The 27,482-nt window shown below is 46.7% G+C and overlaps 1 long non-coding RNA gene across 2 annotated transcripts in view; it reads left to right on the top strand.

Moving 5' to 3' along the window:
- The window catches only part of LOC137212042 (uncharacterized), a 186,583-nt gene that overhangs the window by 19,214 nt on the left and 139,887 nt on the right, over positions 1 to 27,482 (top strand). The window contains exon 3 of one of the 2 annotated variants that reach the window (XR_010937326.1): positions 5,336 to 5,452. The exons of the other annotated variant lie outside the window; for it this stretch is intronic. This is a non-coding gene — a long non-coding RNA (uncharacterized lncRNA). Of the gene's footprint in view, positions 1 to 5,335; positions 5,453 to 27,482 lie in introns of those variants that run through there. 2 annotated transcript variants of the gene reach the window in all.

Below are 27,482 nucleotides of genomic sequence, written 5' to 3'. Positions count from 1 at the left end.
CGCTCCTTGGGCTTTTTCTTTCCCCCCTTTCGCCTTCCTCCCCTCCCCTTCCTCTGGACAGTTCTTTTCCAAAGAAGAGAGCAGAGACCAATATTTAGTCGTCCAGCTCCCGAGACAATTAGCACAATTAGCAGCTGTCACAGCTGGAAAGGATGTCAGAAATCACAGAAACGGGTGATTTCCAAACTGCTCTGAGGAGTCTGAAGGGTTTTCGTGCCCAGTCTCTGGGAGGCGATGGGAAGGCCCCGTGGGCAGGGCCTTCGCCCCTGCCTCTCTGCTTCAGCTCCCGTGGTTTGATTTTCGTTCCCCTTGCAACGTATGCGATTCCTGGCACAGGTTTTGTAAGGAGAAAAAGATTGGAGTCTTGGGAAGGTCTGAAAACTGCTGATGCAAATCAGGCCTCTCATTTACAGGCAAGGACACTGATGTCCGAAGAGGTAGAGTGATTTGCCTAGGGTTGCACAGCTGCTTGGTAAGAGAGTCAGGACTGGGAGGCCTGCCCTCTCCCTGTTGCATGGCTCGGGGTGGAGAGGGGAACCCTGAGAAAAGGGAGAAACCGGGAAAGAGGAACCCTGAGAAAAGAGAGAAACTGGGAAGGAGGAAAGCGGTCATGTGTTTCTGTCTCTCCGTGACGCAGAGCAAGATGGTTTCTTGAAACACCTCTCAGGCCACAGAAGATGGTATCTCCTTGTGGAGAACGATGGTGCAAATGTGACCTGGCTCTGTGCACTCTCTGATCACCAGACGAAAATAGGCAGTGCGTGCTCGCGAGGCTTCAGGGTTTGTGAAGCTGTAGCTGTTTCCCAGTTTCACTGAAAATGAAGTTTTCTCTATTTTTTGGTTTATTATTATTTTGAGGGGGTGAGTTTCTAGGAGAGATTTATGAAAATGTACCCCAATTTTACCATATTTCCCAGTAGTGTGAATTTAGTCTTTGGGATGGAATCATATTTAGGTCTATTGACCTAGAGTAAGTTTTAAAGTAAATAATTAGATGTAAATAAAAATATTCAGTATATTTTTTAAAGCATTGCCTTTGTTGTTCTTGTTAAAACAGTACAGATTTTTCAAAAGTTAAAAGAGTATTGTGGTAAGAGACTCTGGAAACCTACCTCTGCTCCTTACTAGCTGTGTGACATTGGGCAAGTCACTTAACCTCTCTGAGCCTCGAATGTCCTCCTCTGTAAAATGGTGATGATAACAATACCTTCCCTATAAGGTTGTTGTGCGCATTGAATGTGTTAATATATAAGCCTTTACAACAGTGCCCAGCGTGGGATTCTCTGTGCTTCATGAATCTCTCAACAATTCTAGAAAATTCTTGGTCTGTATTGTTTTAAATATTGTCTCTTCCCCATTCTGTTGGGTCTTTTCCAAGACTCGTAGCGTGTCTTTTATATTTCCATTTCTTTGTCTCTGGAGGGTCTTCTGGATGATTTCTTTGGCTGCATCCTTCAGTTCACTGACATTCTGATGCACTCCATCCGGTATGTTTGTAACCCATTTGTGATAGAGACAGTTGACTGTACACAATACATCGTCCCCTCCTTCTTCTGTATTAATACGATTGTAGTTGGACACCTGGCTACTCAGCTCCGTGGAATTTCCCAGACTACTTTGCAGTTGGATGTGGCCAGGACCCTAAGCCTTCAATAGATATGAGTGGAAGTGGTGTGGACAATGGGTGTGTCTCTTCCACACCTTGTCTCCTTCTTGTGAGATGAAAAGGTACTACTCAAAGGTCCATAAACTCATGGCTTACAATGGGATTAGTTAGAAAATGGAGAGAAAAGTGTTTTGACCCTTTATTCAACATTGTCACAATACCTAAGCACGTAATCATTTTGCAAGTCATTCATTTTTTTTTTTTGTATTTTATAAAACTAATAGTTCAAAAACAATTGGAAGAAAAAGAACTGTTCTGTCACCTGTGCCTGGGACCAGATGAGGTTAATGTCTTAGGGGATGGATGAGAAGGAAGATGGAAAGAACCTGTGGCCCTGAATGACCACATGGAGCAGAGCTGCCCACCAACCTGGAATGCTCACCTCAGTCTATGACATCAGAGGGAAATAAACCACTCTGTTCTTTAACTGATTGAATTATTGTCGGATCTCTTCCGGTGGCAGCTGAACCTTACCCACTGCATGTCCATCAGGTTTTTCATTCCGATGAGTCTATGTTTTACTTCTAGAAATTATGTTTCGTTCTTTTTTCAAATCTCTTTGGTTGTTTTTTTTAAAATAGATTCTCATTCCTTGATCGTGTGTGCAAGCCTCTGTTGTCTTTTAATCTTTCAACATTTGTTGAAATAAAGTCTTAAGCACCAAGATACAACAGATATGAACTTTCAAACAGAAGTGACAAATCACCAGAGGCAGATATTCATCAGGAATTTCTGAGAACTTGTTCTGCAGCACTTAGATTCTTTCAACCACTTTGAGAATAGAAATGGATTCAGAGAGCTGGCGAGAAAAGATTTCTGCCACAAAGAGCTCTTTAGAAAAATCGATATTGAGGGCTCCATCCTCTCTCCACCCCAAAGAGGGTCCTGCATCAAAATTGGTGCAGGCCAAAAAAAAAAAAAAAAAAACTGCTGGAGGGCAGAACAAAGGCTGCCCGTGGACACAGTGGATGTCTGGGTATCTGGGTAGACTTTGGCTAATTAGTGTAAACACTGGCTGACAATCTCTTTGTTTCTCTCTCCTGGAATTGGCTGAGGTTGAACATCATCAAAGCAGTGTGTATTAGTTTTCTAGGGCTTCCATAAAAAAGTACAACAAACTGGGTCCCTTAAAACCACAAAAATTTATTGTTTCATAGTTCTGGAGGCTGGAAGTCCAAATTCGAGGTGTCAGCAGGGCCACGCTCCCTCTGAAACCTCTAAAGGCAGATCTTCTTCCTTTCTTTTTTAAATAAATAAATAAATTTATTTTTGGCTGCGTTGGGTCTTCGTTGCTGTGCACAGGCTTTCTCTAGTTGCGTTGCTGTGCGTGGGCTTCTCATTGTGATGGCTTCTCTTGTTGCGGAGCACCGGCTCTAGGCGTGTAGGCTCAGTAGTTGTGGCTCACAGGCTTAGTTGCTCCGTGGCAGGTGGGATCTTCCTGGACCAGGGCTCGAACCTGTGTCCCCTGCATTGGCAGGCAGATTCTTAACCACTGTGCCACCAGGGAAGTCCCAGATCTTCTTCATTACTTCCAGCTTCTCATAGCTCCAGGTGCTCCTTGGCTTACGGCAGCATGACTCCAATTTCTGCCTCTGTCTTCAGTTTCCCTGGTATCTGTGTCTTCATGTCTTTCTCCTCTCTGTGTGTGTCTGTCTCCAAATATCCCTCTTCTTATAAGGACCCCGGTCATATTGGATTAGGGGCCCAACTACTCCAGTACGACCTCATCTTAACTAATTACGTCTGCAACAATCCTATTTCCAAATAAGGTCATCTGTGGTGCTCAGGGTTAAGACTTCAACATATCTTTTGTGGGGACACAATTCAACCCATAACACAGGGAGGAAAAAGTAAAGGGGGTGGAGTCACAAAAAGGATGAGAAATCCATCTTCTCAGGTTCTACTTCCTATAAACCCCCCTTCTTCTGCTCTGCTCTATTGGTCTAGGTCCCTACTGGCTCAACAAAGTTCCGGTATAAACCTCCTCCTTACAAGACTCTTGACCCTCCAACCTCCTGCCTGATCCTGTGCCCCGTTGCTGAAGACTGCCCTCTGCTCCTCAGCCCCCATTAACACGCCCCTGCTCTCCCTGCCCAGATCTGCTCACCTCCCTTGTTCAGCCGGGCATGCAGACAGAGTCACAGCCCTGACCCTCCTTCCACTCCCAGCAGCGTTACATATCTTTCCTCTTGGGCTTCGTTCCCAGCACACGGTGAGCCTCACAAGTCTGGAAGCCTTGCCCCAGAGTTCCCTTCCTCCCTGGCCTCCCTGATCAAACCATCTGCTGGAGAACTGTTTCCACATCTCAGAGCTTAGCATCCTGGAGGAAACTGCTGGGATGAGAAAGTTCTCACTGTAGACCTTGGGATGGTCAGTAGTTTTCCTTCACGGCTGGTGTGGCATGATATACATTTATCAAAGCACAGGGACTGGGGCTTACAAAGGGGAGGGATAGAGCTGGAGAAACAATGTGAGAAAATCTTGTGTGGAGTGAGTGAACTTCAACTGAGGACCAGAGTTCAAACTTCCTGCCTGATCAATCCTTTGTGTTTCTACAAAGTCACTAGTAAAACATAAGCCTAGTATGTCAGGAAAAAATATACGTCAAGCTTTTAGCTCAGGTTAACCCAGGAGCACTGATTAGCTCACTTAAGATCGTATTTCCCTGAAAAGATGCTCCCAGAAAAGGAAAACCATATATTCGGATGGTGAGAGCTTTGGGCTGAGTGTTGGAGAATCGATCCAAGTCATTTCACCCTTCTTTATTTCGTTTTCCTTATCTGCAAAACAAAAAGATGAGCCAGCCAACAAAATCTGTTTAGTCCTAGCATTCTAATAATAAAAAAGAAATTGATCATAATCTTAAAAGGTGCATTAACACATTGAACCTATTAAATATCTACATCTCAGTATTTATACACTTTTGCTGCCACAGAAAAATCCAGCGACTTTTAATGTCTGTAATAACACTTACTCTACTGAAATCCAGGAGAGAAACAAATCTACACGTTAGTTACAGAAAAAAAAAAAAAGAAAAAACCTGTAGAAATCTGGAAAACTAAAAACCCTCAAGCTTTACAAAATTCACGTTTTCATTTTTCTCCCCCTAAACACGTGAGCCAGTCTGAACTTTTTTTTAACTGAACACATTGTCCAGATTTATCTTGACCCATCCGTCTCTTGAAGGAATGCAGCCAAAAGGTCCTTCCTCCCTGTAAAGCAATTCTCTAAATCAAAACTAACTTTTTTTTTTTAATGATTCACAGTTGAAAGAAACATTTTCGGATGCTGCAGAAAGCCATTCAGACACCAGAGTGTCCTTCTCATTTGCCCTAATGAAGTCATGGTTTAAACTCTAGGAAAAGTTCTTTGAAGGTTCTGCACAACTGTAGGGACATACGGATAGGGCCATTCAAAGTAGAGTTTTACAAAAATGTTTTCAGTCCAAAACAGAAGTCTCGCAGAAAATCAATTCTTTGTTTGAAACAAAGTATACTATCTAAGATACACTATATATGTGCCTAGACTAATAATTTGGCCCAAAACGGGTATGGTCAGTGTGGGCTTCAGGGGTGGGGTGGTAGCTGGGAAGCACACGGAGTTGGCCGGTTGCTGTGGATGTTCATTGGTTGTGCACTCGGCATCCATTTCTCTTCCTCTTCCTTTCAGATGGCAGCCAGATGTTCCTCTGGGAAGCCTCCCACCTGCATGGTGTGTCTGCCCTGCATTTTGTTTGGAGCTCCAGGGTTAGCCCTGCATAGAGTAAGCCAGTCCCGGAAACCGCATCTCCCTTGCATCAGCCAATCAGCCCCCAGCCTTCCTCTGTCCACGGGAATTGGTACCAAGGGCTCGGGGGTGTGAAAATCAGTCCTTTTGTGGGACGTGGCTCTCTGTGTGTGGATGTGAATGAGGAAACACAAGGCCCCCATTTCTGCTGCTAGCACCGCTTTCCCATTAGGGGAGAAGCACATTTGAGGATGAACCTGATACGGGCAAAAATGAAAAACAAAAATGAGAGAATGCAGGGAATCTTCTGGGGAGAGTGAGAGTAGGGAGGAAGAGATGGTAAACCTAAACAGACAAATGCGGTTGCACGCATCAGGGTCACATGATGGGTGGAGACCAGGGGATGGGAACCCACCTTTGATTGGATAGGCAGGGAAACCTGTGCCACAAACCCACCGTGGAGGCTTGGAACTAAGCAACAGCCATTTCGCACTGATGAGGGAATTTCCCACGTGTCTTCGTAGCAGACTTCCAGCATCGAATATGTACATGGCAATTTCTTGCGTTGTGACCTGTGGACCCGCCTAATCCCCTTGCGGCCTTCCTGGCCTCAGGTACCACAGTCCCAGTGTCCTGCTCCCTTCCGTGGACCAACGTTTCGGCTTTTGCAGTTTACCACAGAGGGGTATATGCACAAAAGAAAGAAATGCTTCCTGACTTGCCCTTAGACAGTGTGAGCTGGGAGAGGAGGAAAGATACGTTCACCTCACAGCTTCCCCTGCTAGCAGGCCTGCCAGGGAATGTGGTCTTAATGGAAGACTCTCCACAGCTGTGTGCAGGGCAGGGGGTGATGCTCTGATGGCCACGCCTCTACTGGTGTTGTTATACCATGTGGAAGGCTTGACCTTTGCAAGAAGGTCAAGGAAACCTAGAAAACAGTGATGGATGAAGGCGAGAACAGTGAGAGAAATATGGAAAGAATTGGGAGTATTTCTCCTGGAGGAGAGGACTAGAAAAGCAGGCCACTCCCATAGTAGCTGGATTGGAAGACCTTATCTCTTTCTGGGCCTTTGTTTGCTTCTCTGGGAAATGAAGCAGATAAACTCTAGCATCCATGCAGCTGCTTTCAGCCCTAAATTCTGTGATCCTGGGAATAATTTCCACATGTATGAAAGATATTTATGCACAAGGTGGGGGCTGTGTTCCGACTCCATTGCAACAAAAGAAGAAAACAGGAGACCTGAGGTGAAATCTTTTGACCTTGAGAGTTGTTGCAACAGTAGGAGAAAACAATGGAGTTTTTAAAATTCCAAGTCCCAGAATTATGTAAGAAAATACTATTTTGTTATTTTTCTGGGATGGAATAACCCCAAGAATCCACTCCCTAAAAGTGTGAATCTGAATTGCCTGGACGTTTATATGTTAAAATGTAAATATGTCCTAAATTCGGAAAAAAAGTTCTTGCACAGTAACAGGAAGGCCTAAGGTGACTTAACACGTTTGCTCTGCATTTTTAACATAGTGGCTGTGAATCACTCTTAAAAAGGAGGTGGCCTCCAAGCTGGGGAAGTGGGGTTTATGATGCTGAGATGGGCAAAGAGGAAGGTTTGGGAGAAATAGGGTTTCTTTTTACTAAAACAATGCTCTAAGTTTAAAGAGTGTGGGAGGGAGTTAATGACCCCCAAGATGTTCAAGTTCTAATCCCAGGGATGTGTGATTATTTCCAATGGCTGAAGAGATTCTGCAGACGTGATTAAGGAGTCTCAGATGAGGAGTTTGTCCTGGGTTACTTGGATGAACCTGGTATAATCTCAAGGGTCCTTAAAAGATGGCAGAGGGAGGCAGGAGGGTCAGAAAAGGAGATGTGATGATGAAAACAGAGGTTGGAGTGATGGAAGGGGCATAAGCTGAGGATTCAGGAGTCTCCCAAAACCTGGAAAGGGAAAGGAAATAGATTCTCCCTTAGAGCTGCTGGAGACAGCATGACCCCCGACCCTTCTCTTGGCTCAGGAAAACCCATTCTGGACTTCTGACCTCCAGATATATGTAAGGTAATACATTTTGGTTGTTTTAAGTCACTAAGTGTGTAATAATTTGTTACAGCAGCCAGAGGAAACTAATACAAAGAGAGAAGTTAGGATGGATTGATGCAGGGAAAGCAAAACAAAACACTACAGAAATGGAGCAAGAGAGGCAAGATAAATGGAACGGGAAGCAAGGCGCGGGGCTTGTGAAGGGGAAAGGCTGGGTGTTGGAGGCTGCCCTGGACTGGATGCCTAGGGGTGACGGGTGCAGAACAGTGCGGGGAATGCAGAGGGTGCCCAGCCAAAGGACAGCCAGGTTATCTCCTTCCTAGTCATCTCAGCCTGCGTTCCCCTGAGGGCAGAGCCTGAGACGGGTGTCTGTGTGAGTAGTTAGTCTAAGGGTGAAGGATGAGAGTGAGAGGACAAACAGGGAAGGAGGGGGAGGCAGAACCAAGGTGCAATCCTGAGGCTGTTACCCAGCAAGGGCCCGCAGCCCGAGATGCACGGGAGTCAAGGCTGCGGTACCGGCTCCCGAGGGGTTAGGGGAAATTTCAAGCTTGGAAGTGAAACCATGGGTTAAGTCCGTTTCACCTGCCGTCACTAATCAAGGTTGTTTTAAAACTCACATGACCGCAGAGGGCACGTAGCCTTAACAATAAGACCGCTCCTAGGAACATGGTGTCAGCTGGGTCTAATTGGAGCTGAGCCGGTTAAGACTGGATAGGACCACTGACCCTTCAACCGGGCATGCGCAAGTGTCCCGCAGCGGCCCGCACGTACGTAGCTTGTTACGCCTGCGCAGAGCGAGGATTTTTTTTCACCTTTAGCCAATCACCTTGCCCCATGCCTCCCACAGCCCTGCCCCCTTATTCCACATCCCATAAATACTCCGCGGCGCGGCCTTCGAGGTTGGCTTTGTTTCTTTGCTTTGCTGCTTTGTGCGTGAACCGTGTTTGCTGCGAACCTGGGTCGCAGCGTTCGGTTTGCCCTGGTTCAGAAGCTGATGGGCTGGTCTGGAATCAGTCCATAGAAGCTACTTGTGCTGCTGGAAGGTAGATTTTCCTCATTGAAGGACTTCTCTTTGTAAAAGGCTGTTGTGGCGTCGCTTTTATTCTGAGTGAACGAGAGTGAAGGTACTTGCTTCGGCGTCGTCCTGGAGACGCGGTTTCTCGTCTTGCGGAGATGTGGTGCCGTCCTTGTAAAATAACTCAAGGTTTGATTAAGTAACACGCTATTTAAGGAGGCAAGACCAGTTGAGGTTGGTCCTGTTTCAAAGAGTCCACCGGCACGCGGCCCTGACCAGGGCAGGCGGCGGGAGCGGCCGTGCTTTTGGTCCGAGCACAGCTGCCGCGTGCTCTCCTACTCCTTACATTTATTCGTATTAAGCAGCTGCTTTTTCAAGATGCAGCTCACTGCTGGTGACGTTACTTCCACCAAATGATCGGATGGACATCTGCCCTGAGAACCTGAGTGCTGCGCGGAGAACAAAGGCCATTTGGAGGGAGGTCTCACCCAAATTGGTCACAGAGCACAAGGAGACTAGAAAGTGGGAGAGAGAAACCCGGAGGAAAACGAGGGGAATCACACAAAGAGGTAGGTGGACCCCCCAAATAAACTGTTCTAATGGCTGGTTTGCTCTAAGCGTTTCGGTGGCGGTCAGTGTGCTGATGCCGGGGTCTGGGCACTGTAATTACTCAGTGTTAACCTCCATCGGGCGGCCTTCCTATCCTACCCTCTTTCCTCCTGGTTCTGGCATTCCTGGGGTCTTGTGTGACTTGAGAGAAGGGAATGCCTTTGGCCTCATATCCTCACCGTCGTTACGGGAGCAGTCCTGGTCGTACTTCAAATTCAGGTCCTAGGAGGAGTCCATTTGGCCACCTTGAGCCCTTGTCACCACTGCGGCGTTTTTATAACTTCGGGTTTCATCCACTCACTCCTTTCCACGTAACAACGCATTCCCCAGGATCCGTGACGGGTGTTATCTGGAGGGATGGGGGAGTGAGTTGCAGTTGTGACTTTTACTCCCAGTTCAGTGATGTGTGTTCTGGGAAGGTCTTTCACTAATCCTATTTCATTTGTGTGATCTCCTGCCATTTTAAAAACATACGCCCATTTACAAGAAAGTCCCCTGGCGGGTGTGGGCATTTCCACCATGGGGCAATAAGGATCCTGCTCAGAACCCTCTGTGTCCTCTCATTCCTAGTACAGAACCCAGCGTCAGTAGTTGGGGAGATGCTGATAGCCATCTAGAGCAACGGCGGGGAGAGATGGGTGCTCCGAGGCTAAAGGGGATGCAGGTCTTTCCACGTGGCCTTATCCTAACCAGAGATAAGGAAATGCAGGATGCGTCTGACCTGCAGGAACCATCACCACAGAGGGAGTCCTGGTCACTCGCTTAAAGCCCCAGGAGTGGAATCTGGGCTCTTGAGGGGCGTGGGGCACGGGGTGCAGTGATTGGAAAAAGGTGCTGTAACTGTTGCCCGGCGCAGGTGTGACTAGGCTGCCGGCCTCTCCACGTTCTGGGGGTGGAGCTCCCGGCCCTCAGATGCCGAAAGGTCACTGAGGAGGGTGGGTGGCCTATCCCGTCTTAACCTGCTCAGCTTGAACTAGACACAGCTGCCTCACGTTCCTGAAAGATAACCCAGGCAAACATCTCGCTAGGAGCTGCTTGGAGGACACAGGAGTCTTAAAACAACCTTGATTAGTGAGGGCAGGTGCAATGGATTTGACTAATCATGATGTATGCTTTCAAGAGCAGTTCTAGACTCGTCTCTGCCATCTCACGGCAGCCTGATGGTGTGGCACAGACAGTGCCATGCTTTCTGTCTCCCTCTTGTTGGGTACAGGGGGAGGCCCGTGCTCCCAGCTCCCTGCAGTTGGGTTGAGATCATGTGACTGATTCTGGCCAATGGGCTGAAGTGAAGGTGATGTGTGTCACTTCCAGGCTGAAACAGGTGAGTGCGCACGAGGTCTCCGTGCTCGCTCTTCCCCTCACCTGGTGGCTCTGAAAGCCAGGTATCGAGACCTCAGTTCACGAGACGGTGGCACCTCCGTTGACCCGCATGCCTGTATTTGGAGCGAAGGCTGCCATCGACCTGCTCTGTATGTGTGGCACGGAGACAAAAGAAGTCTTCGTGGGGCTGCACCACCGACTCTAGAGATTAACTTGTTACCTCAGCATAACTTCACTTATCCAGACCAATACCGGATTTACCTCATGTGGTGTCTCTGACGTTCTGAAAACTCACTGAAATTTCCCACCTTTTCTCTTTGCTTTGTACACCTTTAAATGCTTCTCCTATGGCAGCAGTAACTGTAGGAGTAGACACATGATCGCTGACAAGAAGACAGACCCAACCCGGGTAACGTTTTAATGGGATTTTCCACATCTGACAGCCTGTGGGAGTATAGATCAGGTAAATGGAGGGTGACACAGATTTTGGTCAGACTGAGCCCTGGAGAGTGGTGTCTGGGGCAGGATGCAGATGTACTGCAAAACCGGCATTCTGGGCACAGTGGTCCTCTATCCTTTTCATGGTTTCTGTGCTTCTACTCCGTATGAAACAGAAAAGAGCCCTTACACCTCACCTGGGTCTTCAGAGCCTAGAGCGACAGGTCATGTTTGCCAGGATTGGAGCAGGTAGGGAGGAAGAATTCATTGGCATATTCGGGATGTAGCACAAATGTGGATTTTTGGCGTACAGTTTCAAGCAGCTGTGTGAGGGAAATGCAGTTCTCCCTTCACGACTGCACCCTCGTCTTACCTTCCACCTGGACTTGTGCCACTGTGGGAATCGACTCTCAGGTCCACGGGGCCGGTTTCCTTGCTGACCCTGTGATTGCTGTTACTTGTTAAGATGCCTCGTCCTTTATCTTAATTCCAGTCCCGGCCCCATCTTCCCGGATAGCCTTTCATGCTCCAAACGGATCCGGCTCCTGTAATCCCAGTCACTGCTTACCTGTCCTGTCCTCATGTTGTGGTGGTGAAAGGCTGTGCTTTTTTAAGAAACCTTTGTCGTTTTTATTGACCCGTAATATACAGTTAGGTGGTGGCGGTCAACACTTAACATACTGTATAAGTAAAGAGTGTTTCTTACGCAGAAGCAACGCCAAGAGAGATCCCCCACTCTGGCTTTTCATCCAGCAATTCCTCTTACATCCCTGAATTTTGACTGATTTGTTTCTTAGTGAGCAAGTGACGCGCAGTTGATTTGGCTGATAGATTGAGGTGATTCATTGTGTAGTTACCATTTTTAGGTTTTATTTCCTTGATTTCTTTTCACAGATTTGAATAGCTTGTCCTCATGAGCTGCTTTTTGCTTTGTGTGATGGTCTCTGGCTAGTTTCCTTTCTTCCTTTGCTTTGGTCTTAAAACTCATGACTTGCATTTTTCAACTTAATGTTAAGATGTCTGACAACCTTAAAAACCTTGTGCTCTGCTTTCCAAGACGACAGCTAGATGATTTAACTCCTCTGTCACTTGGGTGTTTATGTTGATGGCTGAGGGCACAGGAATGCGAGGAATACAATAGGCTCGATCTCTTCCTGCCACAGTGGGTCAGACTGTCCCACAGTCCTTCCTCCAAAGAGAGACTTAAGTCAGCTCCAGGTATCTCAAGACGAGGGTTCTCAGCGCTGGCCGCGAGGAGAATCACCTGAGAGACTTAAAAAAAATTCTTTTCACAGGCTCATCTCAGTACAAATGAATCACTTTCTCTTTCCTCCCTCCATCTTCCTCTTTTTTGGAGCTGGGTATTTGAATTCAGTTGTGAATTTAATGTTGATCGATGAGTGAATATCCAGCACCATCTCTGTGTCCTGCACTGTTCCAAGGCTGAGGATACAGTGACAGAAAAGACAAGCCAGTCCCCTGCTCCAGACGAGGTTTTCTCCTAGTTGAGCAGTGGGGACAGACGGTACATAAGCAATAAAAACAACCCGAGGAATTTCAGAGTGAAACATGCTGTGGCTGAAAGTGGGGGGATGTGATGGAGACACTGAGGGGGTTTTGTGAACTTAATGTAGAAGCTTCTGGAAGGCTCACCAAGGAGGCAGCGGTGGAGTCGATACATAAAGGATGAGGGGTAGCCATCATGAACTATCTGGGGCAGAGGGTTTGACGTCAAGGGAACTGGAAGTCCCGTTGTCGCCAGGCGACTTGTTGGGTGTATTTCAGGAACAGAAAACCAGGCCACCGTGGCTGGAGTGTTAAACTGAGAGCAGAAAACTAAGCTGGAGAAAGAAAAAAAAAGGGGATGTAGAGAGAGTATCTTTAGGGTGCAGGCCGCTGGCGGGAGGCTGCCTGCTTTCACGGCAGTGATCTTCTAACGTGGAAAGCAGGCACCCTGCTCACACCCCCAGGAACACACGCGCGTCTACAAGTTGGTGCTACAGGTGGTGCATTGCCCCACACTTTCCTCCTGTCTCCAGGCTCTGCTGGGCTCACGGTCGGGGTGGGACGTGCAGCAGCGTCCTCCAGCCTGCCTCTCTCAAGAGGAACGTGGGCTGCAGGTCAGGTGGTGTCCTGCTTCAGCCCTTACCCTTGACCTTCAGGATGATAGGAGGAGACAATCTGATGTAGGCGTGGGTGCCTCCCTCAGCTGTCACTCAGCACGTGCTCTGCGAGGGCTGCTTCCTCTCCTTCCCGGGAGACAGGACGCTTCCCCTCTCCAGCAGGTTGTGAACGAGAAAGTAACAGACTTTTCTGTCTTGACGAAATGGAAATGAACAATACCCTCTGTAACTGTGACTTTCAAACCCGGAGACTGGCTTCTGCCCTTGGCGAATGAAAAGGCGACAGGATTTTCCCGTCTGACCCCCAGACTAGCTGGCTCCCCCCGCTTCACCCTGGGCTCCTCTCCGGCCCGGCTCGTGGCACCTCCGTATCACTTCTCGGCTCTGCTGGTGACCCCGGCGGCCCCTTCCCTACACGAGGGGATGCACTGTTAACAGGAAGATGGGAGGGGGGGCGATGCCAGGGTCCGTCTTCGTTTAACACACAAATGGGTCGTGTGGCTGGATTTTGCATTCTGCTTCCCAGGGTGAATGATGCTTCACTCCATCCTCCTTTTCTGACAAAAATTGTGGGACTTGAATAATTGAGTGCTTTCCTGTCTCCATTTGGACTGTGAGACGTTAAAATTATTTTTAGAAAAGCAGTTGCCCGGAGTTGGTGGAATTCTAACCATTCCTCAGGGCCGGTTCTCACTTGGTGTGAATGTGAAAGCGACCCAACCGCGGCCCCCAGGCCACCTGTCCCCAGGCTCCAGGTACCTGCCATCCTGTGTCTCCTGCTCGGGTTGGCTGGCTTCTTGCTGCGTGCGGTCTCTTGCCTGGTAGGTGTCAGTTTCCGCGTGTGTCCTGTTCTCCAGGCACAGCCCATCCTGCAGGGGCTTGGCGGAGATGGGGGGTGGGTGGGGGCCTGGCATAGACCCTGCACAGCTGGGGCGGCGGCTGTGGCTTTGCCACTTGCTAACCCGCTGCCTTGCACGTGTTGGACATGGAGAGAGGGACCTGGCCAACCTCAACTGCATCAGAACCATTGTGACAATCAACATCTGCGTGGCACCCACTCCAGGTGCTCTCGGAATACTAGGTGTTCCTGGCAACTGAGGAGCCCGTGAGAGAGTGTCCCTAACTCTGTTCTAGCAGCTTCAAGCAGCCAGAAAGAGAAGGGAAAACCTGCAGAAGCATGGGCTTGAGCTGGGGAGGAGGTGATGGAGACCCTGCGGGTCCTCCCAGCTTTGGCAGGCGGGGGGTCTGCTGTGTGGTCTGGCTCTGGGCTAGGCTCCTTCCTGGCTCAGCTGGGGAAGGGCCGCTTCCCCCCTGCCCAGGGCCAGGCTGCCTGCGAGGCTCCAAGGCGCTCAGAGGGGAACTGGCCTCCTCCCCTAACTGCCTTCACCTTCTTCATGTAGAATATCATTTCCACTGCAGTGGAAGTGAGTTCGTCTTAGCTGTGTGCACCTGGACTTCTGTGTCCGGAGAAAATAAGGGCAAGTTACATCATCGCCATGCAAAATGGCTGGACCCTGAGACCTCAGTTGACCTTCCAGGCTCCTCACTTGTCAGAGGAACGTGATGGAAGAATCAGGTGCTTTCAGGATGTCAGCCTCCACTTGACCATTGGTTGGAGCTCAGACAAATAGTCAATGGCAGGGCTGGGACAGAGGTCCTGGTCCCGTGTCTGCCAAAGTGCTCTTCTCTTGTATTTGTCTGAGAACACAAGGAGAGTGTCTGTCCCATCTTTACAGCCGGGGTAGAGCACAGTGACAGAAACATGACAGGGCTGTGTGCCCTAAAGTTGAGGGCCACCAGATAAAGTACGGGATGCCCAGTTCAACTTGCATTTCAGATCATCCGTGAATAAATGTTTGGTATAAGTATGTCCCAAATACATGTTTTGGGATATACTTATGCTGAGCATTTACCGCTTATCTGAAATTCAAATGGAACTGCACGTCCTGCATTTACGTTTGCTAAATCTGGCAACCCTACAGAAGAAGAAATTCATGTTGAAAATATCTCTCAGACTGAATTATGGCTGCTTAGACCTGTCCTGGGTCTCCACTTAGAGGCAGAGTCTGCATCCTTTCTGGGAGTTCTTAGGACCGTAGCTACACCTGGAGCAGTGCCAAACCTCGATACGAAACCAGGGCAGTTCAATCACTTATCCACCGTCTAGTTGTTTGCAGCCGGTAGACAAAATATTGAGATGTTTGGCAGAACTGCTCAGTTGTCCTCTGGAAGTCCGGCATCTTACATCCATAGATTTCCAGGTCGCCCCATGCTGGGACACTGTCTACCACTCAGTTCTCTGATCTATGAGGACCTCGTGCCCCCTCCCCGCTTCTCTTCCAACGGGGCCCAGGACGTGCTACTAGAATCTTCAAGGATTCAGCCGGAGTCTGCACGTGCTTTGCATTTTGTTCATTTCTTGGCCCAAGACTCCCATGTACGTCCAGTTGTTTTATTTCAGTCTGCTGATAAAGCTCAGGTCTCTCCAGACTTCTTTTACTTAGTTTCTGTTGTGTAGGAAGCCCAGCAAGAAAATCAGATTTGTTGTTGCTGTCCCCCTCCGAGCACAATGAACTGACATAAATCCTGTCCATGTAATGACACTCTGACCCTGTTAAGAAGATGGATGAGAACAGTGATTTCAGACAGCACGGGAAGCCCCTAGCAGGTTAGAGCTGCTTCTGGGAAAAGGCATTCATTGATTCAGTTACTCATTCAACCAGCTTTACTGCCCGCACCTCATGCCCGTGGCACAGGGGAGAGGGGAGCAGCGGTGGGACGCAGAAGCTTGAGACCTGGCCTCCTGTGGTCGGTCTGCCTGGATCCTGTTCTTAGCTCTGCTGCCCACCAGCTGTGTGGCTGAAAGTTACGTGATTTCTCTGCACCTCCGGTTCTTCTGTAAAATTGGATTAATAACATAGGGTTGTTGTGAGGATTAAATGAGAATTCACGGAACCGCTGAAGAACAGTGTCTGACATTTAGTAAGTACTTTAACAAATGTTAGCTGTTGCAGTGGATACATAGCTGTGGAGATGCTTTGATCTCGGAAAGGGCAGGCTCTTGTCCCTAGAGGTAAAGTGCAGAGTTATTGTTTGGCAAAACCTTGTTCTGAGTCATGGCCGAAGAGCCTTGTCCTGGGTCTCAAAACTAGTCACAATCACCTCATTCCCCTTCACTCGCAGTTGGTGTAGGAATGGCCCTGACCCAGAGTTGTGGCCATAGAGATACAAGAATCATAACAGTGTTCCAGGTCAAAAGGTCTTTTTTTTTTTTAAATCAGGAGAGCAAAAGATTTTCTAGAAGTTTCAGCAAGAAGATCAGGTTATGATTCGTGGAAGCACAGCAGCCATTTTGTGACCCTGCGGTCACAGCATGAAGACAAAGGCCAACATGCTAAGGGTGATTTAAAAAAAAAAAAAAGAAGCCAGGTCTCCAAGGGTATATTCAAGTAACTCCAACAGATCACCTACCTCTAGACTTCTTACTAAGTGAGAAAAATTAACATCTATTTTTTTTTAAAGCTGCCGTAACCACATTATCAATTGTAGCAAAAGGGATTGTTTTCACTGTTACAGCCAAATTAAAAGATGCAGCCTTTCTTCAATGAAATCGTAGCCAAATGAAAAGAAAAACAATGTATGGCAAAACTAGCAAAGTGCTTTGTGCACATAGGAAAGGAAGAGTTAGTGGGTGTTGGGGGTGTCTTACTGGATGATAAAAAGTTCTTGTAAGGTAGACTCTTCACCCCAATGCATGGACCTATCACTGTCACCTGGTTCTCAGAACACCCTTCTGGAGAAAGGAGAAAAGGTCCCCACCTTAATGGCAGACAGTGATCACGTAACCTTGGTGCTTCCCAGGTCAGGGCTGAAGCAGTCTGTCTTCCCCTCAGTTCCACCTCTCAGGATGCTGACCCTCGCTGCGTGGCCTGGATCTCACTGCTTCGCTCTTTTACCATGTACACCGAAGCCAGGCCTGTGGGCTGGCTATCTGTGACACAGCAAGAGATATGTAATTGGTTTCTGCCCCCAGGCCTGGTACAGAGCTCCTAACACCCTTGTAATTTCCCGACTTATAAGGTGATTGGGAGCAGCTTTTGTCCTAATATTTGGTCTTTTTTTTTTTTTTTTGGCTGTGTTGGGTCTTCATTGTTGCACACCGGCTTTCTCTAGTTGCGGCGAGCGGGGGCTACTGTTCGTTGCGGTGTGTGGGCTTCTCATTGCGGTGGCTTCTCTTATTGTGGAGCACAGGCTCTAGGTGCGTGGGCTCAGTAGTTGTGGTGCACGGGCTTAGTTGCTCCGCGGCATGTGGGATGTTCCCGGACCAGGGCTCGAACCCGTGTCCCCTGCATTGGCAGGCGGATTCTTAACCACTGCGTCACTAGGTAAGTCCCTAATATTGGGTCTTTGACCCTGGTTCCTGACACAGAGCACCTAAATCCCTTGGAATTCCCTGGGAACTTCTAGTGAGGAAACTTCTGGTGGGTTCCTGGATGGCTCCAGGGTGGCGACTGGTCATCAGAAAGACCAAGTCATGATTAGAAGCATGGAACTTTATGCCCCAGCCCCCATCCTTAGGCGGGTAGGTGGGGAAGAGGGGCTGGAGATAGAGTCAATAATTGATCACACCCATGTGATGAAGCCTCCTGAGAAAGTCCCAAACTACGGGGTCCAGAGAGCTCCTGGGTCAGTGCACATAGCCGTGTGCTGCACCCCAGCTCCGCGTGGACAGAAGCCCCTGCACTTGGGACCTTTCCAGACCTCACTCCATGTACCTTTTCATCTGACTGTTCATCCGTATAAACCCAAGTGTTTCCCTGAGTTCTCTGAGCCATTCTAATGAATATTCAAACCTAAAGAGGGGGTCATGGAACCCCTGTTCTACAGTGAGCTGGTTATAAGTACAGATAGCAACCTGGGACTTGGAACTCGCATCTGAAGTGGAGGCAGGCTTGGGGGACCAAGCCCTTAACCTGTGGGGTCTGTGCTAATCCTGGGGGGTTTGTATCAGAGTTGAGTTGTAGGATGACCAGCTGGTGTCTGGAGAGTTGGAGAATGGGTTGGTGTGGGGAATTCTCCCATGTATTTGCTGTCAGGAGTGTTGTGAGAAGAGGGGAAAAAAAAATGAGGGCTTTTTTTTTTTTTTTTTTTTTTTTTTTTTTTTTTTTTAGCATCCTTACCTCCTCCAGCCCACAGCCCTTGCTGGGAGAGCTGTGTTTTGCCTTGGGTTAAAGGTGGAGGACAAGATGATCGGTAGAGAGGAAGGGGACAGGCTGGGGACTAAAGACCTCCCAGAGAGCCCCCTGGAGACAGGTGTGAGCGCAGAAGTTGGCTGGAGAGGAGTGAGAGATGACCCGGGAGAGGGTGGAGCAGCTGATGGCGAGACAGCTTTGCGTGTAGCAAGGGGCTCAGAACTGGCCTGCCTGGGACCAGGCAGACACCCGAGTTCTTGAAACATGAACGTGATGATGGCGGAAGAGTCTTTTGCCAGATGTGGGAATAACATTGACTAAAGAATCAAGGAAAACTGTCAAAAGACTTGCAGTCATGGAAAAATAAAAAAGAAAATCTTCAAAAAATTCTTCAGGAGTGTAATTGACCACTTGCAGTATCTGAGTCAGTCTGGGGCTCCAGTTTGCTGTCTTGTAATAAGCTGTGCTAACAGAACTTACCGAATTTCTGATGAAAATAACTGATTGGAAAGTATAAACCTCACTCGGGTAACGTCATAGCTACACAACGGATTTTTCTCTCAACCAGGAAGTGGTTTCTGTGTCTTAGAGACGAGGTCTATGAGATGACGTCTCCTCGATGAGTTGACCTGTCTCTAGTAAGAGAATATTAACTCAAATGGAAAACTTAGAGGTGTTATGCAATACGGCAGTTCGTGTGAGTTTTTAAGTCTTAAAGAGTTAAGTGTGTGTCAGGCACTGATTAGAGCTTTACATATATTAACTCGATTCTCTGAGAACGTCTAACGAGGTTGGTACTAGCCCCATTTAACAGATGAGGGAGCTGAGGCCCAGAGAGGTTCAGGATCCCAGGTTAGGTAAGTATCACAGGCCTATTAACTCCATGCCACAGAATCTGATCTTCACTACTCTACGCGCCTTCTCGTTAAGTGAAGTGGCCAAAGAGTATGACGAAGTCCCCAGGGCATGTGACAGCCACTTCAAAGTCTGGATGCTGCCCAGAGATTAAAGGGAACACTACATAGAAAAATGTCTGTCCTCTTCATCCTGCTATTACTGGTGCAGTGCTGGGTTTCAACTTTCAGTTTGAGAAGTGACCTAGGGGGCCGTGTGGGATGGTTACATCCCAGCCAGGGCGAGGCTTCCCAGCTTCTAATGAAAACCCCTTGTAACCTCCCTTAAACAAACAACTGGGGGAAAGGCAAAGGTCCTCAAGGGATGTTGCCTAACAGTTATGAGCATTTTCTCAAAACAATAAAAAGGTCTAATTGGTGCTTAAGCTTTTTGCATTTGAATGTAAATTGCATCTCAAGTACTGTTGAATATGGAATTTGATGTTCAAATAATCTTTGAAATGTTGCGAGTCAGTAGGGGATTGTTTTATGAGAGGTAGGGAAACAGCTTGCAGGTCTGGAGGGAAGGGATGGGTACTATTCATGGCTGGGACCTTTCTGGCAAAGGATTGTGAAGGATTCTGTTAATAAAACAAATCTACACCTGCGAGGCCGTGTACAGATTCTATCCTTACCCCTTCAGAAAAACTGGATGATGGAAAGAAGATCCAGAGTTACATCTACATGGTCAGAAGGACAGAGCAAGGTTAAGTTGGGCTTCCAACATAGAGTCAGGCTGAAAAGATCCCAACGCTTCAATGTGGAGCCCATTCAGAATCTTTGAATTCACCAATAGCACAGGTCTTTTCCATTTTCTTCCCAGGGGCCAGTGGAGCAGACGAATACCGGTTCTCCTGATTCAAATTACAGTCGACAATGGGCCTCCTTTCTCTGTGGCAAGAAATTCCATCTCAGGCAGAACTGAGGTCCCCTTCCCTCATCTCCCCGACCATGACCTCAGGGCCTTCTGATGATTCCAAAGGCCTCGCTCAGCGCAGAGTGCTGACGAGGTTCTCTCTGGGTTTTGGCTCACCCTTGTTACTTTTGAGGTGCTTGTTATTCAAATTTACGTGGCCCTTTGATGGTTGAGAGTTTTTCATGCTTCTTGGGTGTGAGAATCTCTGCTTAAACTGGCACTTCAGTGTATATAATTTCCCCAAACTGTAGAGCTGAGCCGTTTATAGTAAGGTAGGGGCTCTTCAAATACCCGGGTTACGTACTGCTTCTGATCACTGGTCTGAGGATAATAAGCTGTGTTGAAAGAAAACATTTTTTAAAAAGGGAAAAATATGCAACTAACACAGAAACATAAAATGAGTAGGTACTAACGATTTTATTTAAGTCACTAATTAGTGAAGTAACCAGTAAGAGGGGGGAAAAAAACAGTTCAAAGGAGCATTCAAAAAACATTATACACAAGCAATTAGAAATACTAAAATAAATTTTCTAATACAAAACTGGTCAGTTATCTACAGGGAAATAATCAAGTGTGCCTTTAGCAGACAAAATTCATCTGTATTTCTAGGTTCAAGAATCATCTGCATTACTATCCATTTCCCTCAACTTGCAGCGTGGTAAAATAGCTCAGTGACCAGATCCTTGTAGAAAGCAGTAACCCAGAAGGGTGTACTTAGTGTTCAATTGAAAAGACACTCACAAAACTCTTTTGCTTATTTCCAAGCCTTTTTCAGCTTTTCTGATGGCTGAATATCTATGTTGAGTCAAAAATGTGGGTTTCAGGCAGGAATCGAGCAACCGGGTAAATCCTGGTGCCTGAAGTTCGTGGTGAAAAATGAGTTGGCTCTAATTAAAGGGATCGGATGGCTGACGTAGAGGATGAAGTGGATCCCATGAAAGAGGGCATCTGCTATCAGGTGTGTACATGGGAACAGCGGGCTCAACGACTCTATCTAGGGAATCGTATGGGGGTGCTTTTGGGGTCAGCAGAGGGGTAAGAGGGCTGCAGTCCTTAATCTGGGGCCAAGTAAGACGTCAGTTTTGAGAGGGGAGTGCCAGAAATCCTGCTCTTTTGTAGAACAAACTTGTTTGGGATTTGTCTTGATGAAAATTTACAGAGAAAGAAAAAGAAAACCCTCTTTAGAGGTGGTTAGGTGTTGGGTTCCTAAATTGGAGCCTGATTTTGGTCCCATTTCCCTAAGTTTTCATTCTTTTTTTTAAAGGCAAGTGTGACCTCTATCCCTCAGAAGGCTCCCCCTAATTTTTTAAAAAAATTTATTCATTTATTTATTTTTGGCTGCATTGGGTCTGTGTTTCTGCCCACGGGCTTTCTCTAGTTGCGGTGAGCAGGGGCTACTCTTAGTTGCTGTGCGTGAGCTTCTCATTGCGGTGGCTTCTCTTGTTGCAGAGCATGGGCTCTAGGTATGTGGGCTTCAGTAGTTGTGGCACATGGGCTCAAGTAGTTGTGACTCACCGGTCTAGAGCGCAGGCTCAGTAGTTGTGGTTCGCAGGCGCTAGAGCGCGGGCTCAGTATTTGTGGTGCATGGCCTTTGTTGCTCCGCGGTATGTGGGATCTTCCCAGACCAGGGCTTGAACCTGTGTCCCCTGCCTTGGCAGGTGGATTCTTAACCACTGTGCCACCAGGGAAGTTCCAAGTTTTCGTTCTTTAATAGGGGAACCCCAATACTGCTTTCTTCTTCTTACCCCTTGGGAGGTGTCTGCAGCATCACACCTCCGTCTCTGTTTGCTACCTTTCAAGTCATGCATCACAGTTTCTCAGAGCAGAGTCACACCTCCGATCTCGTGACCAGCTAAGCCACAGCCTGTAAAGAAAAAACAAAGTTTCTTTTGCTTTAAATCTCCCCCATCTGCCCATATAATCATAAACATTTTCCCCTTTAACGTTTTATTTACACTTTTAATTTAGGAATAACTGTAGGTTTGCACAACAGTTGTAAAGACAGTATAGAGAGTTCCTGTGTGCCCCTCACCCAGTTTCTTGTGTTACCGTGGTAAAGTGGTCAAAACTAAGTAAACCATTACTATTAACTATTCACTAAACTCCAGACTTGCTTTGGATTTCAACTCTCTTTCTATTAATGTTCTCTTTCTATTTTGTTGTTGGGCTCCTTTGGTCTGTGATAACTTTGGTTTGTTATTCCTTGTTCTTAACAACCTTGACAGTTTTGGAGAGTACTGGCTGAGTGTCCTGTAGAATTTTTTTTTTTTTTTTTTTTTTTTGTGGTACGCGGGCCTCTCACTGTTGTGGCCTCTCCCGTTGCGGAGCACAGGCTCCGGACGCGCAGGCTCAGCGGCCATGGCTCACGGGCCCAGCCGCTCCGCGGCATGTGGGATCTTCCCGGACCGGGGCACGAACCCGTGTCCCCTGCATCGGCAGGGGGACTCTCAACCACTGCGCTACCAGGGAAGCCCTAGAATTTTTGTCTGATGGTTTCCTCATGATTTGAGTGGGTTTATGTTTCTTCCTTTTTTCTTTTTCTTTTTTTTTTTTTTAAGACAACCATAGAAGTGCCCTTCTCATCACATCGTATGGCATCACAGGGGAAGTAAACCTTTATCACTAGGTTAAGGTGTGTTTGCCAGGTCCCTTCACTGCAGAATTGCTGTTTTCCCCTTTCTCTTCTCTCTTCTTTGGAATTAAATCACTAAGTGATTTGTAATTTCTACCTCCAGTCTCTGGAATGCTTAGACAATTCTTTTTCATTTTTTCTATTGAAGTTCTAAAATAATCCACTCATAAAACTCTCTGGGCTTAATCTTTTTGGAGATAAAGTTTTAAGAAACTTTTTCAAAGATGTCCTTGATTACGCGTCTATTGAGGTCTTCTATATTTTCTAATGTCATAATATCTGGTAATTAAAGTAAAATGAGCCATTTCATTGTGATCTTGAAATTTACTAGACAGTGTTTTGTCTAACATTTTCTCTTGTATATTTGATACCTTTTTTCTGATTAATACAGATGTGCATTTTCTTTTCTCGAGTAGGCATGCTATTTATGTTGAATTTATGAAGGAAATGGTAGGGCACTCTGAACACATGAAAGCCCAGAAATGAGAATTAGTAAAATTTATATCTTTAAACAGTGAGCTAGAGACTTCGCTGGACCCCGGGGCAGATCCTGGGGTCCTCAGAGCAGAGCGCTTAAGACTGAGTTTATCCTTCCTTCTTAGAAGCTCTTTTTGGCACACATTCTAGTTGGAGAGCGAGAAGGAGCACAGCGCTTGGGGGACAGAGCAGAATACGCTGTCCACCCACACCCTCTATTTTCTGCCGACCATCACACAAGACCTGGTCATGCCGTCCACAAAAGGGCTTCCCGCCAGCTTGAGAACTAGTGCCCTTTTGCCTCACTAGGGATTTTTTTTTGGATATTTGGGGCAGGAGAAATCGGACTCTAAGGTCTGCATGGGACCTCTGGCTCCAAGCTGTCTCCCCTTCCCCTCATTTTAAGGCTGTAAAAACAGAGGTGAAGCAAGGCAAGACAAATTTTCCAGGCATGCAGAAAATCAGTGATGACACTGGGGCTTTGAATCCACATTTCTTTCCTCTGGGGGAGCGCTCTTCCCGTGCCACACCCCCCTCTTTGGACCAGGCAGACCTAGACGCCATTCAGATAGTCAGAAGTTTGGCTGTGCTGAATCTGGGCGGGTTTGCGTAGCCGGGTGGTGTCTGAGCTCTTCACTGTGGATGTATGGTCGCCAAGGGACCTGTCCTGGTCACGCAGCTCATCAAGAGACTGAGCTGAGACTCTCCCTCTGGATTTGCACTTTACAGATCTCCACAGAAAACAACGGCGTACTGGGAGGGAGGCGTTGCTTTATCTCTTTGATCTACTTCTCAAGTAATTCTGAACTTGTAGCTCGAGGGCTGGGATCCTCGCCAGCCTGTATACACGCTGTCCATCCACAGGGAATACACCAGAACTCGGGCTGCGTGGAGATTCCCTCTTTTGGCTGCCGGGTGCCGGCTCAGGTTGTGTATCTTGAAGCAGGGTCCACATTCTTGGCAGGTCAGCTGGGAAACGTGTTTGACGTTGGTGGAAAAGGGCCGTTGTTGGACCCAGGGCCTCGCCGCTTGCGTCTTGTCTACACTCCTGGGGAACAGGCTTGAACAGGGGCAGAAGCCACGTGCTGGGAGGTGTGTTTGGCTCCGACTCAGACACTGATGGAGTCCAGTAGGCTAACGCCCGGCTCAGAAAGGTCCCTTCCCTCCACTTTGTGCAGAACACATACAAACTCGCCTGTGGGTCGATGGGTCTGTGCGATGCCCACGTGAATTCACTCTTCACAAGACTTCTTGTGGGAAAACACAAAAGCAGATTACAGTTATGTTAAGCTGGCACGGGATGACAAGAGTTTAGTACAGGAAAGATCATTTGTTCCCTTCTCGACCTCTAGGACCCGCAGGCTTGTTGACATGTGTTTACCACGTTCCAGCTGTCTGCGGAGTCATGAGGTAGTGTAACAGATTTTAGACCCCAGATTCTGGGCTCCTGACAGGAAGCCCAAACCAGGTCTGAGTTTTCCCTCCAGCACCAATGGCTTTGGTTCCTGATGGCCCACGTGGGGTCATCTTCTATGTCTGTTCACAAGGTGGATAAGCTGACTGCCTTCGCGGGGAAGCATCCTGTTAACACAGATGCAGGCCCAGAGAAAACATACGAAGGTGAAAAGATGCCGTCCCATGAGTGTACTCTCTGCTTTGTGAAGTCTATTCCCAGTGGTTCTTTGGCTTTCAGAAACGATATCCCCACATCCTTCTCCAGCCCTGGCTGAGACAAGTTGACTGATGAGGCTCGCTGCTGGGCTCCAGGTATGCAAGCGATGGGCAGAGGCTGCACTGCATAAAGAAAGTCCACGTCCTCGAATGACACATGTGCAAACTCTCATGAGGAAAGGGAAAGGCACAAATGCTCCTCCTGACAGATCTTTGTAATTCAGACGAGCTAGTCCAAACAAATGGGCTGTAAATACCCTACTCGTCCTATATGCCCAGCAGCTCTGTGCACAAGATAATCTAATTTGTGTGGCTTCCAGAAGAAATGAGCGTGACACCAGGGCAGGGTGAGTATAGAACATGGAAAAAGGCAGAGAAATGAGTGTCTTTCCCGGGCCTGGAGTCAGCTGAGCTCTGAGGATGTTTCCATCTGCTACCAAAGTATAGGAAATGTCCGTACTCGGGGACCTCATCCAGCAGCTTACTTATTCAACCAATAAACAGAAAAAATCTAAGTTATAAAAGTTCTTTTTTTTTTCCTGACTCTGATAACCTCTTATCTGCAGGCATATATTTTGTGCTTCTCATAAGCCTGAGTTCAAATCTGCACAGAGACATATATTTTCACGCTGTTAACCTTTGATCCTTTATCTCTTCATGGCTCTGCAGATAAAAGATTCCAACGTGTGTAAAATCTTCCAAATTAGGGGTGAACTAGACCCTTATCCTATATTCAAAATTCTCTCGCATCTGCAATCCCAGTTAAAAAATGCAACTATGACACAGACTTCAGGGAAGAGTATTAAAGATAGCTTTTTTTAAAAAAAAATAAAATGTTACTTAATAATTTAGAATTTTTAGAAAACACAGAAGTTAAAAATTAAGCCACCCATGATTCAACCATCCAGATTTTTAATACTTTTAACAATTCCAGGGTGTGTGTGTGTGTATATATGTGTATATATATATATATATGCATGTGTATATATAGAATGGCATCTCTTAAAAATATCTTTAAAGTCAGTTTTATATACTTTATTATAAAATTTTTTTCTACCATAGTATCTTAATGGGTAAATATTCCATCATATAGATAAAGCCTAAATTATTTAATGAATGCCCTATTGTTGAGCACTTAGGTTGTTTCCAGTAATTGCCTGTCATTAGGAGTGCCACGGTACCATAACGACAGTCATTGTGTTGTATATTTGCACACCATCACGATTAGTTCCTTAAGATAAATTCCTGGCAGTAGGGTTGCTGGATGAAAATGTGCGCAAAAATTCTAAAACACATAACCGTGTTGCCAAATGGCCTATAAGTTGCATAGATTTAACTTGGCATCACCAATCTCTGAGGAGGCTACTTTCCCTTTATACTTGATGATAACTGGTAAATTACTTTTTTGCTAATTTTCTGAATAACAACTACTATATCATTATTTTAATAAGCACTTCATAAGTAATGGTGATACTTTTTTATGTTTACTGTTTTCTGCGTTTTATGATCTTTTCATGTTTTTCAGTCTTTAATTTTTTTAACATCTTTATTGGGAGTATAAGTGCTTTACAGTGTTGTGTTAGTCGCTGCTATATAACAAAGTGAATCAGCTATATGTGTACATATATCCCCATATCCCCTCCCACTTGTATCTCCCTCCCACCCTCCCTATCCCACCCCTCTAGGTGGTCACAAAGCACCGAGCTGATCTCCCTGTGCTATGTGGCTGCTTCCCACTAGCTATCTGTTTTACATTTGGTAGTGTATATATGCCCATGCCACTCTCTCACTTCGGCCCAGCTTACCATTCCCCCATCCTCAAGTCCATTCTCTACATCTGCATCTTTATTCCTGTCCTGCCGGTAGGTTCATCAGAACCACTTTTTTTTTTAGATTCCATATATATGTGTTAGCATACGGTATTTGTTTTACTCTTTCTGACTTACTTCACTCTGTATGACAGACTCTGGGTCCATCCACCTCACTACAGATGACTCAATTTCGTTTCTTTTTATGGCTGAGTAATATTCCATTGTATATATGTGCCACATCTTCTTTACCCATTCATCTGTCGATGGACACTTAGGTTGCTTCCATGTCCTGGCTATTGTAAATAGTGCTGCAGTGAACATTGTGGTACATGTCTCTCTTTGAATTATGGTTTTGTTGGGGTATATGCCCAGTAGTGGGATTGCTGGGTCGTATGATAGTTCTATTTATAGTTTTCTAAGGAACCTCCACACTGTTCTCCATAGTGGCTGTATCAATTTACATTCCCACCAACAATGCAAGAATGTTCCCTTTTCTCCACCCTCTCCAGCATTTATTGTTGGTAGATTTTCTGATGATGGCCATTCTGACCAGTGTGAGGTGATACCTCATTGTAATTTTGATTTGCATTTTTCTAATTTAGTGATGTTGAGCATCCTTTCATGTGTTTGTTGGCAAGCTGTGTATCTCCTTTGGAGAAATGTCTATTTAGGTCTTCTGCCCATTTTTGGGTTAGGTTGTTTGTTTGTTTTTTCATTGAGCTGCATGAGCTGCTTGTATATTTTGGAGATTAATCCTTTTTCAATTGCTTCGTCTGCAAATATTTTCTCCCATTCTGAGGATTGTCTTTTCGTCTTGTTTATGATTCCTTTACTGTGCAAAAGCTTTTAAGTCTCATTAGGTCCCATTTGTTTATTTTTTATTTCCATTTCTCCAGGAGGTGGGTCAAAAAGGATCTTGCTGTGGTTTATGTCATAGAGTGTTCTTCCTATGTTTTCCTC

This window comes from Pseudorca crassidens, chromosome 19 (assembly GCF_039906515.1).
Source record: "Pseudorca crassidens isolate mPseCra1 chromosome 19, mPseCra1.hap1, whole genome shotgun sequence".
NCBI classification, from domain to species: domain Eukaryota; kingdom Metazoa; phylum Chordata; class Mammalia; order Artiodactyla; family Delphinidae; genus Pseudorca; species Pseudorca crassidens.
This window is presented reverse-complemented; position numbering and strand designations above follow the sequence as displayed.